The sequence below is a fragment of the Vanessa cardui genome, chromosome 12 (assembly GCF_905220365.1).
Source record: "Vanessa cardui chromosome 12, ilVanCard2.1, whole genome shotgun sequence".
Lineage (NCBI taxonomy): Eukaryota > Metazoa > Arthropoda > Insecta > Lepidoptera > Nymphalidae > Vanessa > Vanessa cardui.
In genome coordinates, this window is record NC_061134.1 from 14380171 (window position 1) to 14399262 (window position 19092).

A 19092-nucleotide genomic window follows, 5' to 3' on the forward strand; every position below is an offset into this window, starting at 1 on the left:
CAAAATTTCATTGAAGATAGTAAGAAATTCTTTCCCATATCGCAACCCTAACTGTGAGCCGTTTAGGATTACCATCACTACATAGTATAAAACAAAGTCGGTTTCTCTGTCCCTATATCTTTAAATCTACGCAACGGATTTTGATGCTGTTTTTTTTTTAATATATAGTGTGGTTCCAGGGGAACGTTTGTATATATAATACATGAACAATATAGTAAAGAAACACTGATAATTTTAAAAGTTTGCAATGTGATGTGGTAAATAAACAAATTCTGTAGTATATTTAGTATTAGTATTGCACCCGTGTGAAGCCGGGGTGGGTAGCTAGTTGATTATAATATTCGACTATGATAATTACATAAACATAACCACATTACGGAAGGTGACTCAAATATCCAAATAACCTATAAATATAAAAGATTCGACCGAGTATCGCTAACGTGCGCCTCAGAATTGTTCCGTTCCCTTCCGTTCCGTTATTTTGTCATGGATCCTATGCTCAGAACCTTACCAAACTTTCACCAAACTATCCTTGAATTATATATTTTATGATAAAAAAAGAATCATCAAAATTGGTTGACGCAATTTTCAGTTATTCATCTATTTGTCGCGCATAGACATAATGCAAATTTAAGACTTATGTCGTTTTCATACGGATACCATCAAAAAAAAATTTATCAAAATCGGTCCACCCAGTAAAAAGTTTTGTTTTTTTTTTTATGTTTGTTACCTCATAACTTTTCACTGGGTGGACCGATTTTGATATTTTTTTTTGTTTGAAAGGTAGTGCTTCCCGTGGGGTCCCATTTTTTTTATTTTTTTTTCCGATGATGGTATCCATGTGAAAACGACATAAGTCTTAAATTTGCATTATGTATATGCGCGACAAATAGGTGAATAACTGAAAATCACGTTAACCAATTTTGATAATTCTTTTTTTATTATAAAATATATACTTCAAGGGTAATTTGGTGAAAGTTTGGTAAGGTTTTGAGCACAGGATCCATGACAAAGTGACGGAACGGAAGGGAACGGAACAATTCTGAGGAGCACGTTAGCGATACTCGGTCGAATCTTTTATTTATAGGTTATTTGGATATTTGAGTCACCTTCCGTAATGTGGTTATGTTTATGTAATTATCATAGTCGAATATTATAATCAACTAGCTACCCACCCCGGCTTCGCACGGGTGCAATACTGATACTAAATATACTACAGAATTTGTTTATATACGACATCACATCGCAAACTTCTAAAATTATCAGTGTTTCTTTACTATATTGTTCATGTATTATATACACAAACCTTCCCCTTGAATCACACTATCTTTTAAAAAAAACCGCATCAAAATCCGTTGCGTAGATTTAAAGATATAGGGACAGAGAAAGCGACTTTGTTTTATATTATGTAGTGATGGAACTCCTATACGGCTCGCAGTTAGGGTGCGATATGGGGCAGAATTTCTTACTATCTTTAATAAAATTTTGTGTATGTGATGTGATGTCATATGATGTACGAAATATAGTTGGTCTTTTTCAAAGTATTTTTGCTGAGTTCGATTACAGCTCTTTCGAGGGATCCTTGTAGTTCACGCCGCGTGACGTATTAAATCCGCATTTTCGAAAGTCTATTTTTGCTTTATTCGCAAGTTTCCTTTGAAATTGTCCTCGAAGTAGTTTCTGACTCATATAAACGGAACGCTTAATCTATCCATATTAAAAAAAATTAGTTAGTCAACATCAGCTTCACTTAAAATCAAAAAATAAATAAAATTTTAACAAAAAGAAAAACCGACTTCAAACAAAACACTATTTTAAAACAAATGAATATGCACGAAAAAGTAATAAAAATAATTGCGTATTCAACATATTTTTTAGAGTCTTCCTAAGTTAAATGAAATGAAAAATATTAGACTACTTAAAAGTCGATTAACGATTATATCATGTAGTTATAATTATTGTTATATTTGGAGTCGGTGTCAGCCAATAAAACCCTACAGTTTATCTATCAAAAAACAATACGAGAATACTTTAACAAATATGTTTTTTACAAATTACCTTTTACACAATAATATACTGGATCAATCAAGGGGCTCGTATCGCTTCTTTCTTTTGATTGTTGGGGCAAGGGCACCGTGGCTGACACCGGCTCCAAATATACCAATAATTATAACTACATGATATAATCGTTAATCGACTTTTAAGTAGTCTAATATTTTTCATTTCATTTAACTTAGGAAGACTCTAAAAAATATGTTGAATACGCAATTATTTTTATTACTTTTTCGTGCATATTCATTTGTTTTAAAATAGTGTTTTGTTTGAAGTCGGTTTTTCTTTTTGTTAAAATTTTATTTATTACATAGCATGACATGCCGCCATAGTGACGTATTTATTAATTTTGACATAAATAAATTTATATTTAACTTTAAGCTGACAAAGGATACAATGTACCTGCCACTTAAATATAAACGACATATAGCTACATTGTTAGCTTACAATATATTTGATCCAATTGTAGACACTACAATTAAAAAAAATATTATACCCTTGATTAGTAGTTGTGCTACTAACAATAATAAATTAAAAAACTAAGCAATAAGACAACGGATAAGCACTGTAAATATATTATTAGTATTGTAGATCAGAATATACAGAGCTTATCCAGCAAAGATAACGAAATTGAATTATTTTTAAAGTACTATAATATTGACATATTTTGTATTAGCGAACATTGGATCTTATCACATCAACTACCACCTAGTATTAATAACTATAAATTGTCAAGTGCGTTCTTTAGAAAATTAACTAAACATAGAGGATCATTAATATACACACAACAGAATATACATTGTAAAGAGCGAAAAGACATTGTGGATCTTTCAATAGAGCGCACTGTTGAACTGTCATGCGTGGAACTCGAGCATACTATAGCTATGTGCGTATACCGACCTCCACAATCGGATTTTAATCTTTTTGAATGTGTGATGGAGGACGCCCTTAAGCGAGTCTGTACTGGGCGAAAGAATATAGTTATTTCAATCTTATAATCTAAATAACATATTTTGTGAACCTACAAGAATATCAGCGACTTCCGCAACCTGCATAGATAACGTGTTTTGTAGTTGTGAGGCCGTTAATAAGAAAATCTTATCAAACCTTACATCAGATCACTTTGGCCAAATGGTGTCAATAGGTATAAAAAAAAATCAAAAGAAACGAAAAATCACTTGTAGGCCAATTACTGTTAAAGGTTTAATCAACTTCAATAATGCTTTACACTGTAGCCTTCCAAAATTGAATCTTAGCTCAAATGATCCCAACTCTTTATATAATTCTCTTTTACAAGTAATTAATAACGAATTCAATAAAATATTTCAGTTAAAAACCTTTTATCAAAACAATGAAATGCAGTTCTCAGACTGGGCCACTACCGGTATCTATATAAGTCGAAATAAATTGTATGAGCTATATGAACTTAAGAAATATAATCGTGATTGTAAATTTATCAATTTTGTTAAAAAATATTCCAAGTTATTTAAACAAGTTTGTCAAACAGCTCGTTCGTTGCATATTAAAAATAAAATCTTAAAATCTAATAATAAAATGAAAACTACTTGGGATATTATAAGTTCGGAAACAGGTAGGTTGAAGTTTGATGCAGGGCAGTTATCCCTTAGTATAAAAGGCAAAATTGTAGGCAAAGATCTAGATGTGGCCAATGAATTCGAAGAATATTTCTCTAATATTCCTCTGAATATTACTAAAGGACTTAATGCGTCTCCTAATGACGCTTTAGACCTACTCAAATGTTATGTTCCCCAGAATGAGTTAGAATTTTCTTTTGAGAATATAACTCCGTTCGAAATATTAAAAATATTTAAAACATTAAATCTGAAAAAAACCAGTGATCTATGGGATTTATCAGTCACAATTATTAACAATGTAATTGTTGACTTGGCTCCTTATTTAGCTATCATCTTTAATAAATGTGTACAATCTGGTATTTTTCCTGATATGCTGAAATTAAGTAAAGTAATCCCATTATTTAAGTCCGGTGATAAAAATGATCCAAACAATTACAGACCGATCTCTATTTTGCCAGTATTAAGTAAAATTTTTGAGAAAGTCATGCTTAATCAATTGCTATTATACTTTAACTCGAATAAGCTATTGCATTCTCAACAGTTTGGTTTTACTAAGGGTCGCTCGACTGCTGATGCGGGTGTAGCATTTGTTAAGCACATTTATGATGCGTGGGAAAAGTCACAAAACGCTATTGGAGTTTTTTGTGATTTATCAAAAGCTTTCGATTGCGTTAGGCATGATATTCTCCTAGAAAAGCTTAAATATTATGGTATCAGGGGCCCTGCATTGAAATTAATTTCCTCCTACCTTAGTGAAAGAGTTTTGAAGGTTGTGGTTAATGGTGCAAAATCAAATGGCGCTGTGGCGCAAATGTGTGTACCACAGGGTTCAATTTTGGGACCTCTCTTGTTCTTAATATATATAAATGATTTACCTTATTTCGTAAAAAATACTTGCGATATTGTACTGTTTGCAGATGATACATCCCTCATTTTTAAACTTGATAGAAAAATAAACAACTATGACGTTGTAAGCAGTGCTCTGTCGCGGGTTCTTGGTTGGTTTGACATAAATAATTTAGTACTAAATGCTAAAAAGACTAAATGTGTTTTGTTTTCCTTGCCAAATGTCAAATCAAATCCTTCTGCAATAACTTTGAAAAATGAAAGGCTTGAGTTTGTTGAGTCGACGGTCTTTTTAGGGATAACCCTTGACTCCAAATTGCAGTGGGGCACCCATTTGTATGCCCTGGCAAGAAAACTAAGTAGTGCCATTTATGCAATAAAAATAATTAGAAAACTTACGGACATAAATACTGCTAGACTAGTTTATTTTAGTAATTTTCACAGTATTATGTCATATGGAATGTTGTTATGGGGTAATGCAGCAGAGATTGAAGTTGTTTTTATTCTATAGAAAAGAGCTATCCGATCTATTTACAATATTAGCTCCAGGACATCATTACGCGAAAAATTTAAAGAAATAGGTGTATTAACGGCTGTCTCACAATATATTTATGATAATATAATCTTTATACAAAAGAATATTAAAAATTATTCTATCAATGCTGATGTACATACTATTAATACAAGAAATAAGAATAAACTTGTAACCCCCAGTTTCCGTTTGCATACGGTAAATAGAACGTTTTTGGGCAATGGTATACGCATATATAATAAGATACCGGAAAATATAATCAATTTACCATTTTCAAAATTTAAAAATATTATTAAGACTAAATTAATAAATAAATCATACTATTCATTAAAAGAGTACTTTTTAGAAAGAAACGCCTGGAGTTAGGCTCGGGTTCCATCATAAGACGCTAATTACTGTCAATAACAGCATTGTAAATGTGTTTATTTGAAAAGAGCAACTATGCGAGTTTCTTGCCGTTTCTTCTCGCTAGAAGCTGCTTTCCGAAACGGTGGTAGTATTTGATTATTGACGATTCAAAAACGCTTCATTGTGAAGTTTACTTGAATAAATTGATTTGATTTGATTTGATTTGAGACATATGTCAAATGACTTCATCTGAGTTACATAGACTTAATTTTTTTTCGTAATTGTAACTGGAAAATTTTAAAGATATATAGGTCGGGGCGGACCCACGAATTTAAGAAAAACACATGCCCAGAAATGATTATTTTAATGATTTAAAACTGTTTGATTATTAATTTAATAATATTTAGTTAAGTCTGATATGTCAAATTAGTCTGAAATATTTTAGCGTCCATAAAAGGTGTTTCTCAGTAAATAAAAGGCCGAACGCCCGCCGGTATCGACAGGCTTGTTCGAGCCGTCGGAGCAATCGGTCCACCTCAGATTGGAATAAATCAGAGAAGAATATTTTCTGAGTTTAATTTCACACCTTCGATGATGGATAGAGATCGAAACCCTGCCACTCGTGACGTCAGCAAAGTGACGTCGTGTTTTTTAAAATGATCTCAGACATGTTATTTCGTCATTTATGTAACTTCTTCGTGAGGATAATAGTAATGATAGAATCCTGCATTATTCACTGTAAAACATGCTGTGCTCTGTTATAGAGAGTTTATTAGATTCGCTTATTATTACTTTATTTAGGCTATATTATAAAAAGTATTATTTATAACTTGATTGATTGATTGAACTGTTTCAGTTTCTAAATTTTCTTTTAAATTTGTATTAAAAAAGTCAGTTAAGTAAGTAAGTAAGATTTCCTTTCATTGGCTGTTATTTTTAGTTAATTTTATAAGAATTTTAAAGAGCGACCTTTAGTACGAATTCGTTCATGTTCGAATACGAATGTCCGCCAGCGTCCTTTCTGTTCATTTTATTTCGATTGATTTCAAATAATTTCCTTCATTTTATACATTTTTGAAAAGCTAATAAAACGGTTATGTTTTTAAAATAATCTGCAGGCTAAATTTGATAATGTTTTTTTAGTTTTTAAGGCTTTATTGAGGAAAAAAACATCAAACAAATATTGAACTCATTTCGTTTTTTGTCCCGCATTTTTAAATTTGAACCAATAATTATTGTTTTAATATTCAGTATTTAATTGTTTTTATAAAACAAAAGAAAAAAATAGATTTTAATTGATACTTTTTAAAAAAAAATTTTTGAAGTTGAATTTTTGAGAAATTTTGAAAAAAGCTAAAAAACGTGATAATTTAAAAATGGTTCACTTTTGCATGCATATGGGGGTTTAAATTTTTGCAAATAGTCACCCCTATCTCCTCCTAATAGATATACGTCGAATTACCAATAACCCTGTATAATAGCACTCATTACACTGAATTCCATATAAAATTATTAAGTCAAATTATATTATTACAGAATCAATACAACAATACGCTATAACGTATATTTGGTAATGACCCAGTTATATATAGTTATATATAATATTCTTTAATCATATTCATTTTTAATGTCTTATGTCTAAGTATGTCTGTCTGTCTGTCTGTCTATGTTATGTCTAAGTTCCTTGTGATGTTTTTCTTTTCAACCGACTTCCAAAAGGAGGAGGTTATCAATTCGTCTGTATTTTTTTTTTTTTTTTTTTTTATGTTTGTTACCTCATAACTTTTCACTGGGTGGACCGATTTTGATATTTTTTTTTTTGTTTGAAAGGTAGTGCTTCCCGTGGGGTCCCATTTTTTTTATTTTTTTTTCCGATGATGGTATCCATTTGAAAACGACATAAGTCTTAAATTTGCATTATGTATATGCGCGACAAATAGGTGAATAACTGAAAATCACGTTAACCAATTTTGATAATTCTTTTTTTATTATAAAATATGTACTTCAAGGGTAATTTGGTGAAAGTTTGGTAAGGTTCTGAGAACAGGATCCATGACAAAGTAACGGAACGGAAGGAAACGGAACAATTCTGAGGAGCACGTTAGCGATACTCGGTCGAATCTTTTATTTATAGGTTATTTGGATATTTGAGTCACCTTCCGTAATGTTTATGTAATTATCATAGTCGAATATTATAATCAACTAGCTACCCACCCCGGCTTCGCACGGGTGCAATACTGATACTAAATATACTACAGAATTTGTGTATTTACGACATCACATCGCAAACTTCTAAAATTATCAGTGTTTCTTTACTATATTGTTCATGTTTTATATACACAAACCTTCCCCTTGAATCACACTATCTTTTAAAAAAAACCGCATCAAAATCCGTTGCGTAGATTTAAAGGTATAGGGACAGAGAAAGCGACTTTGTTTTATACTATGTAGTGATGGAACTCCTATACGGCTCGCAGTTAGGGTGCGATATGGGGCAGAATTTCTTACTATCTTTAATCAAATTTTGTGTATGTGATGTGATGTCATATGATGTACGAAATATAGTTGGTCTTTTTCAAAGTTTTTTTGCTGAGTTCGATTACAGCTCTTTCGAGGGATCCTTGTAGTTTACGCCGTGTGACGTATTAAATCCGCATTTTCGAAAGTCTATTTTTGCTTTATTCGCAAGTTTCCTTTGAAATTGTCCTCGAAGTAGTTTCTGACTCATATAAACGGAACGTTTAATCTATCCATATTAAAAAAAAATTAGTTAGTCAACATCAGCTTCACTTAAAATCAAAAAATAAATAAAATTTTAACAAAAAGAAAAACCGACTTCAAACAAAACACCATTTTAAAACCAATGAATATGCACGAAAAAGTAATAAAAATAATTGCGTATTCAACATATTTTTTAGAGTCTTCCTAAGTTAAATGAAATGAAAAATATTAGACTACTTAAAAGTCGATTAACGATTATATCATGTAGTTATAATTATTGTTATATTTGGAGTCGGTGTCAGCCAATAAAACCCTACAGTATATCTATCAAAAAACAATACGAGAACTTTGACAAATATGTTTTTTACAAATTACCTTTTACACAATAATATACTGGATCAATCAAGGGGCTCGTATCGCTTCTTTCTTTTGATTGTTGGGGCAAGGGCACCGTGGCTGACACCGGCTCCAAATATACCAATAACTATAACTACATGATATAATCGTTAATCGACTTTTAAGTAGTCTAATATTTTTCATTTCATTTAACTTAGGAAGACTCTAAAAAATATGTTGAATACGCAATTATTTTTATTACTTTTTCGTGCATATTCATTGGTTTTAAAATGGTGTTTTGTTTGAAGTCGGTTTTTCTTTTTGTTAAAATTTTATTTATTGTGTAATATGTTTCTTTTTTTTTTAGTATAAGAGCTTTTTATTTTTAGTTTTTTGTTCTTATAATTTCATTTATTTATTTTCGTGTGCGCTCATGTGTTTATGTTTACCCAATAGTCAGGGGCCATCTGAAAATCGGTGCTGTGCATTAGCACAGCTTATACTGAGATGAACCCCTTGCTACCTACACTGTGTTCTTTAAATTTAATTTTTTTTCTGTATAATCTATGTAATGTATGTGTGTAGCAAAATAAATGGTTTAAATGGTATATATTACCTACGTTATTACCATAAATATAGTTCAGAGCACCGATCGTGCCGTGCTCAACACCGAACAACTTCTAGCCTGTAGACATCTGTCGAGCTTCTTATTACTTGTCATTTGAGACAACAAAACCGTGTTGTAAGACCGGAACATAATTAAAAATATTATCTCCCACATATATGGGGGGAAATAGGTGTAGCGTCACCTAGAAAGAGTCTGCGACCGCAAGCCGCATCGATGTTACCTTGCCTTTCTTACGACTCGCATATTATTAATTAACTAAAGTTGTTATCCTTAGTTGTTGCGTGCGTATTATGTGAGACGAAATTATTCTTGAACTTCATATATTACTGTTGTTATTTTGTATTTATCTTATATATAATATTATTTGTTTTGCATCCTAGCATAGACGACACAGCCCGTTGCATATAAAGGTTTAAGAATCCGCGTTGGGCTTGGAACAATTGTATCCACTGGTCAACTGTAAAATAAATATTCTTCTTCTCCTTCCAATATATATGGTATATGTCAATAAGGGACGGTTACCATAGATTTGGTGAGAGGGAATTCCGCATACAGCTTTTATCGTGTGGTAGAATAGAGTAAGGTTAGAAAACACACCCAAATCTTAAGTGAGGTACGTGAAAACATTGAAGCAATGAGTCAATAAAATAATTGAGTCGATAAAATATATTTTTGATGCACAAACCCTTACCTTTTTGTTTCTCTTGATCTATTTTCAAAAATCTTCTTCCTATAGACTTTCCGTAGCTCTCTAATAGGAAAAATAATATTAAAATTACAAGTTATCGATATAGTTAATCGAATTTTGAATTGTTATAAGCAAAGATACAAATAATTTTCATAATGTTTTCATAAAAAAAGTTAACAGTCTATAAATATCATATTGCAGACCTCTTCTTTTGTTAAAGAAAAGGCTAAGAACTTATCATATCACGCAACTCCTTATTATTAAGTCTTTCTTAATTTCCCCGAATAAAATGAACTATGTATATTTTTTTTTATGCTTGTACTTACTGCTATGTACTTGTCCGCCAACCTACAGGTTGGCGGACAAGCACATAGGCCACCTGATGGTAAGTTGTCAACATCATCCATAGACAATGAAGCTGTAAGAAATATTAACTATTCCTTACATCGTCACTGTGCCACCAACCTTGGGAACTAAGATCTTATGTCCCTTGTGCCTGTAGTTACACTGGCTCACTCACCCTTCAAACCGGAACACAACAATACTGCGTACTGTTGTTTAGCGGTAGAATATCTGATGAGTGGGTGGTACCTACCCAGACGGGTTTGCACAAAGCCCTACCACCAAGTAATATATAATAATGTTAATCAACAATTCAATAAAACATTGAAAATAAACGTCAAGAGACTCTGATTAACCAAGCTCCAGTTATTATCAACCAAATATTGTCAAATTCATCAAGAATGCAACTGACAGTCATAAATTTGTTACCACCGTGACAAGATGGATGCCCCTAGCTTTTACGACTGAAGGGTGACGTCACTTCCTTGAACAAATCATTCACGTCACTTTTTCGTTCTACAATATTATATTAATTACAATGGATTTGAAATTGTATTTCGTGACTACAATTTATATCCGCTGGGCAATCTCGTCTTTTATGATATACAATAAGATATATAACAAATACAAGGACGCCCTTGCTCATTAATCCTGGCACAGTGCCAACCGTTAGATGCGGAACCATTTCCTCGCAGTGGATAAATCATTTGTCCCAAACAAGTCTAATTTACGACATCGTTCATTTTATGTAAATTAATGGCAAAAATCCTGAGGATTAATAATATTTCTTTTATAAGTTGTACATAACATATTTAAGTTTTATACCTATTATCGAATATTTGTTGTGTATCTGTATTTGAAGACAACAGCTTGTGAATTTCCCATTGCTGAGCTAAGGCCTCCTTTTCCCTTGAGGAGAAGTTTTGCAACATATTTCACCACGCTTTTTCAATGGGGGTTGGTGGAATACACACGTAGCACACACTAAGAAATTTGTCATATGCAGGATTCCTCACGATCTTTCTTCAATATGATAGCTTGCGTGGGTTTGAATCTGAAGTCATCGGTTAAGAAGCACGCGTTCCAATCACTGGGCCTTCGGCCTCAATACTGTGTTAAATCCAATAATGTTAGAAAATTATATTATAGGTTTCTTGAAATACGTGTGAAAGCAAATATTTGTTAAGAAGATATATTTCATATCTCCTATACAATTAGGAATTTTAGAAATCTACAGCTGAAACCGACATCACGCCTGCCAAGGACAGATTATGTCAATGCTGACGTAGAGCGAATAGTGAGTCTCTGCAGTGAACTAGTAACCGGTCAGGAATTCTGTCGCCTGGAGGCAGACTTGTCTATAGTGACAGGTAGTGGTAACCATAAAAATGATATATTAAGCAATAGATATATGAACCAACTGAAGTTGATGTAATTTAACTTTCAAGATTTGAGAACAACAACAGCCTGTAAATTTCCCACTGCTGGGCTAAGGCCTGCTCTTTCATTGAGGATAAGGTTCGGAACATATTCCATCACGCTGTACCAATGCGGCGGGACTCGCTTGTGGCAGAATATCGTTAAAATTAGACAAACCCAGATTTCCTTACGATGTCTTCCTAAACCGACGAGCTGGAGATGAATTATAAACACAATTAAGTACATGATATTTTGGGCCTTCTCGGCTTAGCCGACATAGTTTTAGTAAGTTATTTATTTATTGCTCAAATCAATATTTTTCAAAGCATACTGATTATTTTTTGTTGTGATTTTTTTCCTGTTATGGACGTCACATTTTAAACGAATAAGTTTTAAACAAAAAATACTGTTACTTCAATAAAGAATACTCATTTCAAATCATTCAGCGTTAAATGAATGCCGTCAGTTGAACAATCCGCCCCGACATTTGTGACGATACAATGTGATCGAAAATACATTTACAAATGAAAATATTGTGCTGACATAGTTCTTATATGTACATACTGTACATTATAGCAGCTTGCGATTCCATTGAATTGTCGTGTCATGAAATTATGTTGAATAACAATATATGGGAAAGTCGCCTGGCCAAAATTGGTCTTTAATTCGAAATTAATTGGATACAATGGGAACACAGGAACTGTTTTTAATATGAGTCTGGGTTGGAAGTTGGGCGAGACTCATTCAGTTTCCTCAAGCCTAAATTGTGGTGATATCGTAGTCGTCTTGCGTTCGCTGTTTAGAAGAAACGACGGAAGAAAAATTATATTTGACAAATTCAGCTTACCGTGCTATACACAATAAAAAACTTCTTGCTGTATGTTATGTATTAAATAGTCAATGAAACAAATGAACAACTTTTAATAATAAAACTTTGAAAAGATTAAAATTGTTATTAAACTAAAAAATCAATTGAAACATGTAATATTTAGATAACATTATATACAACAATACATGTTAGAAAGAGAGGGCAAAAGTAAGAGAGGGCGACTGACGATAATTTTCTTTTTGTTAAATTGCATTTTATTTCATTATTAAAAATTCTCTCTATGAAGAAAACTTTTATAAAAAAATTCTAACCTTATTAAACTTGGTGTATTACTTCTTGCATGTGTATAATCATATCTATATCGTAATATAAATTGCAATATCGTATCGGTTTTTCAAATGCATTACTCCTTTAGTTCCCAAGAATCATGATTGATGTATCGCCCGCGCTGCCGCTGAAAAGGGTTCCGCTTTGATGTCGTAATAAAACCCAGCGATCGTTTCGCTAATCGAAATACATTTAATCATAAAGGGGTAACCGAACCATTAGCTATTATTTTCGTAATAGTAGTGTTATATGAACAGCAGAGGTATAAAATTGGTGGTGTGAGCAAGCGTGTATTGGTAGCTACCACCCGCCTATCAGATATTCTACCACCAAAGATCAGTAGTGGAAAAGTGGCATGAAAGAGCCAGTTGTCTAAACAGAACAAAAAAGTATAGTTATAATGAAAAAAATGATGATAGTTTTTGTTGCAACTTTTATTCATTTATTCAATAACTTAATTTAATATGAAAAAGCCTGAAATACTACGGAAAAGTTAACAAAATATAAATTAAAATATGTCTTCTGGCTCATTCATAACATATCGGTATCGAAAGAGCGACTAACGGTTATGAAAGAGCCAGTCTGTTTTTATAAAGTATAATTGTGAGAATAATGGAAAATAATAATAATTACACAGTTAAAAAAAGCACTAAAGACCATTTGAAAACATTTTTTCAAAAGTTCTTTGTATTTTATTAAAACCTTTATTAGAAAATTTTTATTTTAGCAAAACAAAAGGAAAACCAAAACAAATAATTCTTGGTGGTAGGGCTTTGTGCAAGCCCGTCTGGGTAGGTACCACCCACTCATTAGTTATTCTACCGCCAAATAACAGTACTTAGTATTGTTGTGTTCCGGTTTAAAGGGTGAGTGAGCCAGTGTAACTACAGGCACAAGGGACATAACATCTTAGTTCCCAAGGTTGGTGGCACATTGACGATGTAAGGAATAGTTAATATTTCTTACAGCGTCATTGTCTATGGGTTATGGTGACCACTTACCATCACGTGGCCCATATGCTCGTCTGCCAACCTATACCATAAAACAAAAAAAAAAAATTAATGACTATAAATTAAAAAAACGTTATTACTATTATTTTATATTATTTACAAAATACTGTCTCTGTCAAGGCCCATTCAGCCGGCTCTGTCAAAACTTATTCTTTAAAAATATATATTCCGTAAAATAAAAACTGTATCCAAAAATTAGCCCCTTAGTTTTGACGCAGCTATAAGGTGAACTATGCACAAACTCAATCTATAATCCATTTACCTGTAGTTAATTATATTAAAATACCAAACTTTAAATTAAATGAAGTACAATACTTTCTTTTCAGTGCCAAAAACTTTTGACTCGATGTGCTGGCGTTTGTTGGTTGCAGTGGACTATCAAATGTTTGTGGGTGTCGAGAAATAAATACTGCAACTTGAAAATTAAATAACCAACCAATCCGTTGATAAACCACCAAAAATAATGCAAGTGGCAGTATTGTTGCGTTTCCGTTTGAAACGTAAACCGTTGCTACAGGCTCTACGGACATAACATCTGAGTTCCTAAGATTGCCGCCTTGGCGACGTGAGGAATGATGAATATTTCTTACAACTCCATTGTCTATGGGAGATAACCACTTTCTAGCAGATGGACCATTGAAATTGAAAATCTTTAAAGACCAATCAAAACATCCGTTTAAAACATTTACTTGTTATCTTACATTTTTGTTAAAGCCTTGTTGTCTCAAATGTTTCTGTATTTATTACAGTACAATACGAAACTAATTAAACAATAAACAATATAATTATTGTATATTGTACACATTTCATAGCAGCGCAACCGCAGGGTAACGGAAATGGGAAAGGTAATTAAAATTTCAAGCAACATTCTCGCAATTATTTAATTTGTAACCGGATCCAAGCCGCATGGAGTATGATTCCGAATTAATAATAACGCGAGCTGTACGAGTGCAACACGTTTCATTAAAACTTTTGTGAGTATATTTTTTTGTTGAATTATAGTACGACACAACTTAGATGTAGCATCGGCAAAACCGATTACTGCTGATTTATACAAACAATAGAAACAGCTATCACGCCATTCGACGCTATTCGTCGCTATAGATTCTCGCGTCAGTTCAACCCAAGAAAGCAAGTTCATGTAAATCGATGTGTCAAATTCACGAATATATTAGGTCATGTGATATTACAAGTTATTACGTTTGTGTAAAGATCAATTTCACATAAGAAATAAATATTGATAATTTCGGATAGCGTACTCAATTCGGATGTGATCGGTTTTACGAATTTTGCCGAAGCTACATCTAAGTTGTGTCGTACTATAACTGCGCAGTGTTTTGCTTTCCATTTATGAATCCGCAACGTCAGGTAATTAGACTCGTGTTCCGTATTTTCACTGCGTATGTATTAGAGTTGTTTTTGTAATTAAAACCCTGGCTTTAATATATAATTAAACCCATGGGTGCATGAATCGTGCTGGTATTATAAAAGGTTAAGTAGTACATAGTCCGTAAAATATAGCGCATAAAAGCGCTTCTTTTAAGGAGAGGAGTAGTAATTCTTCCCTTCGCTATGAGTTCCTGGATACACTCGTGGCAGAATTTAATATAATACATGCGGAATACATATTTTTTCTTCAACGCCGAGCACGAGATGAAAAAGAAGCTTAATATTACTTGCAGGGATTTGATATACACAAGCGTCTTTAAAAGCAATCATCTTCCATATTCCGTTGCCCATTTTAATTTGCAATTTAACATAGCAAATTGTGCAAAATGGTAGTCACTGTTTTGTGTCTAAAGTAAGTAGTAAAGTAACAGCCTGTAAATTTCCCACTGCTGGGATAAGGACCCCTCTTCCATTGAAGAGAGGGTTTGGAATATATTCCACCACGCTGTTCCAATGCGGGTTGGTGGAGTGCACATGTGGCAGAATTTCGCTGAAATTAGACACATGCAGGTTTCCTCACGATGTTTTCCTTCGCCGCCGAGCACGAGATGAATTATAAACACCAATTAAGCACATATATATTATGGTGGTGCTTGCCTGGGTTTAAACCCGCAATCATCGGTTAAGCTGCGCGCGTTCTAACCACTGGGCCATCTGAGCTCTTTGTGTCTCTTATAATCCATTTGAATTCGACCGGAAAGAGTTTAGACGTAGCACAAAAGTTTTCGATACTCTTCAGACGTTATATAATATGAAATGGAATATTAGTATAGTAACAATAGAAACTGCGATGTTTGTGGAACTAAGTCAATTTAGTTTCCAATATTTATTACAATGTTATTTAACGTATGAATCGTTGGAGCCGAGGCGCATACAGCTGTATCAATTACGAATGTAAAATCAATAAAAGTAATAACACCAATAGAATTATATCGGAGACCTAAATTGGCTCGGCTTTCAATTTACGTAAAGAAATGTGAAAATTATGTAACTTCAGACACAAGAGACATAACATCGTAGTTCCCAAGGTCATACCTTAAAATATATTAGAAAAAAATAATGGCAGATACTTGTCCGTCTGTCTCCTTCTCAGTCTTTCCTTACTTTTTTTTTAACTACATCAAATATCATTTATTCTTAAGACTTAAAATATTATGTTGTAGCTTAGGTACTGTTTTGGCTAGTTCTCATACACGACCCTGCAAGACTAGTACTATATTTGGAACCGAATTTGCACCTTGTATAGTTTAAGCTGAGATGGCCCAGTGTTAGAACGCGTGCATCATAACCGATGATTGTGGGTTCAAACCCAGGCACGCACCACTATATGTATATACATATGTGCTTGTGTTTATAATTCAACTCATGCTCGACCGTGATGGAAAACATCATGAGGAAACCTGCATGTGACAAATTTAAAAGAAATTCTGCCACATGTGTATTCCGCCAACCCGAATTGGAACAGCGTGGTGGAATATGTTCCAAACCCCCTCCTTAGTGGCAAAATAGGCCATAGTCCAGCAGTGGGAAATTTACAGGCTGTTATTTTACTTTACTTTAGTAGGGTTAGGGACCAAGAGGGATTTACTTAGCAAAAATAGCTGTGATAGATTAGTATAACCCACTAAAATTGCAACGACGGTCATTACCGGCGCAGATCGGATAGGCTGCACGATCGTGTCGATATAATGCATATTGATACGATACGCAGACTCCAGTGCTGTGCTCCTCTAGTTACTTGGAAAAGCTGATTGGTAACCGAATTGGTAACTCTCTACAGCAAACTCTGGATCTCAGTTGCAGCGGTCGGTGATCATCTTCATTGGAGACTAAACCGTAAGGGGTCATCGATCGGTACGGCACCGGCATAGAGAAGGCACCTGCCTGCTATCCACCCAGCCAAGTCAATATTGAGGTTCGGTTAATATTTGCATAGATAACGTAAGCGTCGGTGTGAAGTACCAAAGATTAATGTACCGCAGGCCGTAATGACAAACTACTTAGCGTAATGGTGCTTACACGAGTGACTTAAGCACACGCGAGTAGATCGTATCTATGAACCGCCGATGAAATTCCTGTTTCTTGAAGTATTTCAGTCGATTGTGAAGAACAAGAAATTACCAATTTAACTTAGTATTTTATACGTATAATTGAAAATAGCGGTAATTGTGTTTAGTTGTATATTAAAAACCTTCTTTGAAATTAGTGTTGGTGGCAAATTAAGGGACTTTTATTTATTGACTGATTTATTACTAAACGCCGCTGTCTCATTTTAGCAGTCCCACTATAAGCGTTGTATTGAAGCTCATTTCATCAGCTGCTCTAACAACAGTGGCTCTTGATTTTATTAATATAAATTAATCAAAATATAGTTACACTTTTCCTATTACATGTTGCCTTGTAATTAGTTAAAGGGCTGTAGATACTGTAATGGGCGAGCGATGCGACAGCGACGCGATAACGACGCAGTATCACATGTGAACGGATTGAGAAGTCTTTATTGTAAATTGAATCGCTTTCATTAATGAAGAAAGTGCAAATGAAACGAGTCTCCGGAGCTCGTCTAAGCGTTTCGACTGGTAATAGATATTAGCCGACTTCAAGGGTTTAATCGTTAAACTATAATAGATACACGTAGCTGCGCTTAAAGATATTTTACATGTTTCTTTGTTCTATTTATTATATTAATCTAACTTAAAGCAGTTATGCTTTAATGAAATGTTTAAGGAAAGCAAACGACGACATTGCTCTTATGAGAGCCATCTATAGCCATATCCAGCCTGTAGTCAGCTGGGCGATGTGGTCGCAACAGCGAGTCGAATGAGGAGAGCTGTTCCCTGGAGGTAACAAGAAGGCGAACCACAGTTATTTATAATCGTTCACAATGAAAAATATTTTTAAATATTTCAGCTAATGAATCTAAGAAACAATGTAAATAATAGTATTGATTAATAATAATTACACTGGAAATATATTCATGTAACTAAAATTAAACTACTAATATCAATCACTTTATCCTTCAAAAAGCAGTATACATTATAACCTAACCTAATGTATCATTATATGAGTTTGATTTTACGGACTCATCGGAGTCCATTAACTCCAAGATCTGTATCGTAATGTACCGCGAGGCGCGTTACGAACAAACGATCTAATGTACTCGCGTTCACGCTAAGCGCCGCTCGATAAACCGCTTCTACAGCTAACTTGTGGACGAGGTTTGTTATCAGAATTATTACTGAGGGAGGAAATGGGATGTAAGGGGGCGCAGGGATGTAAGGGGGCGCAAACTACACCTTAGTGCCCCAAGACAACCTCACCTGCCCGTGGTGCATCCTGCCGACCAGCCAACGAGGCTCTGGTGACCGACTGATGGTGGTATAACCATCAACATAATAGGCGTAGCTAAATACCACAGGCCGGTGACGGGCAGCAGCGTCACCGGTGCGAGAAGCTACGTCCTGCGATCGCCAACCCGCCTGCCCAGCGTGGCGATTATGGGCAATTCCTTTATGCAGCACACACGCAAGCCACGGCCCCCAGTTCCCGGCAGCCCCGCTATTCCTCGTCATGGTGGCGACGATGGTAACGACGAGACGGGGGGTGCTAATAATCACCGGGCTACGGGAGGCCACCACAACCGACTGACCCTTGCGACGTACAACGGACGCACGCTACGGCTTGACTCGCATCTAACGCAACTTGAGGTAGAACTTGGGAAAATTAGGTGGCACATATTAGGGCTATGTGAAGTCCGTAGAGAGGGAGAGGACACCGTAACCCTCGAATCGGGCCACCTAATGTACTTCCGAGAGGGAGACCAACAATCCCAAGGTGGCGTTGGGTTTCTGGTAAATAAGTCCCTAGCTGACAACGTTGTGGAAATCTCCAGTATGTCGAACAGGGTAGCGTACCTCATTATAAAGCTCACCGAGAGGTACAGCCTCAAGGTGGTGCAAGCGTACGCACC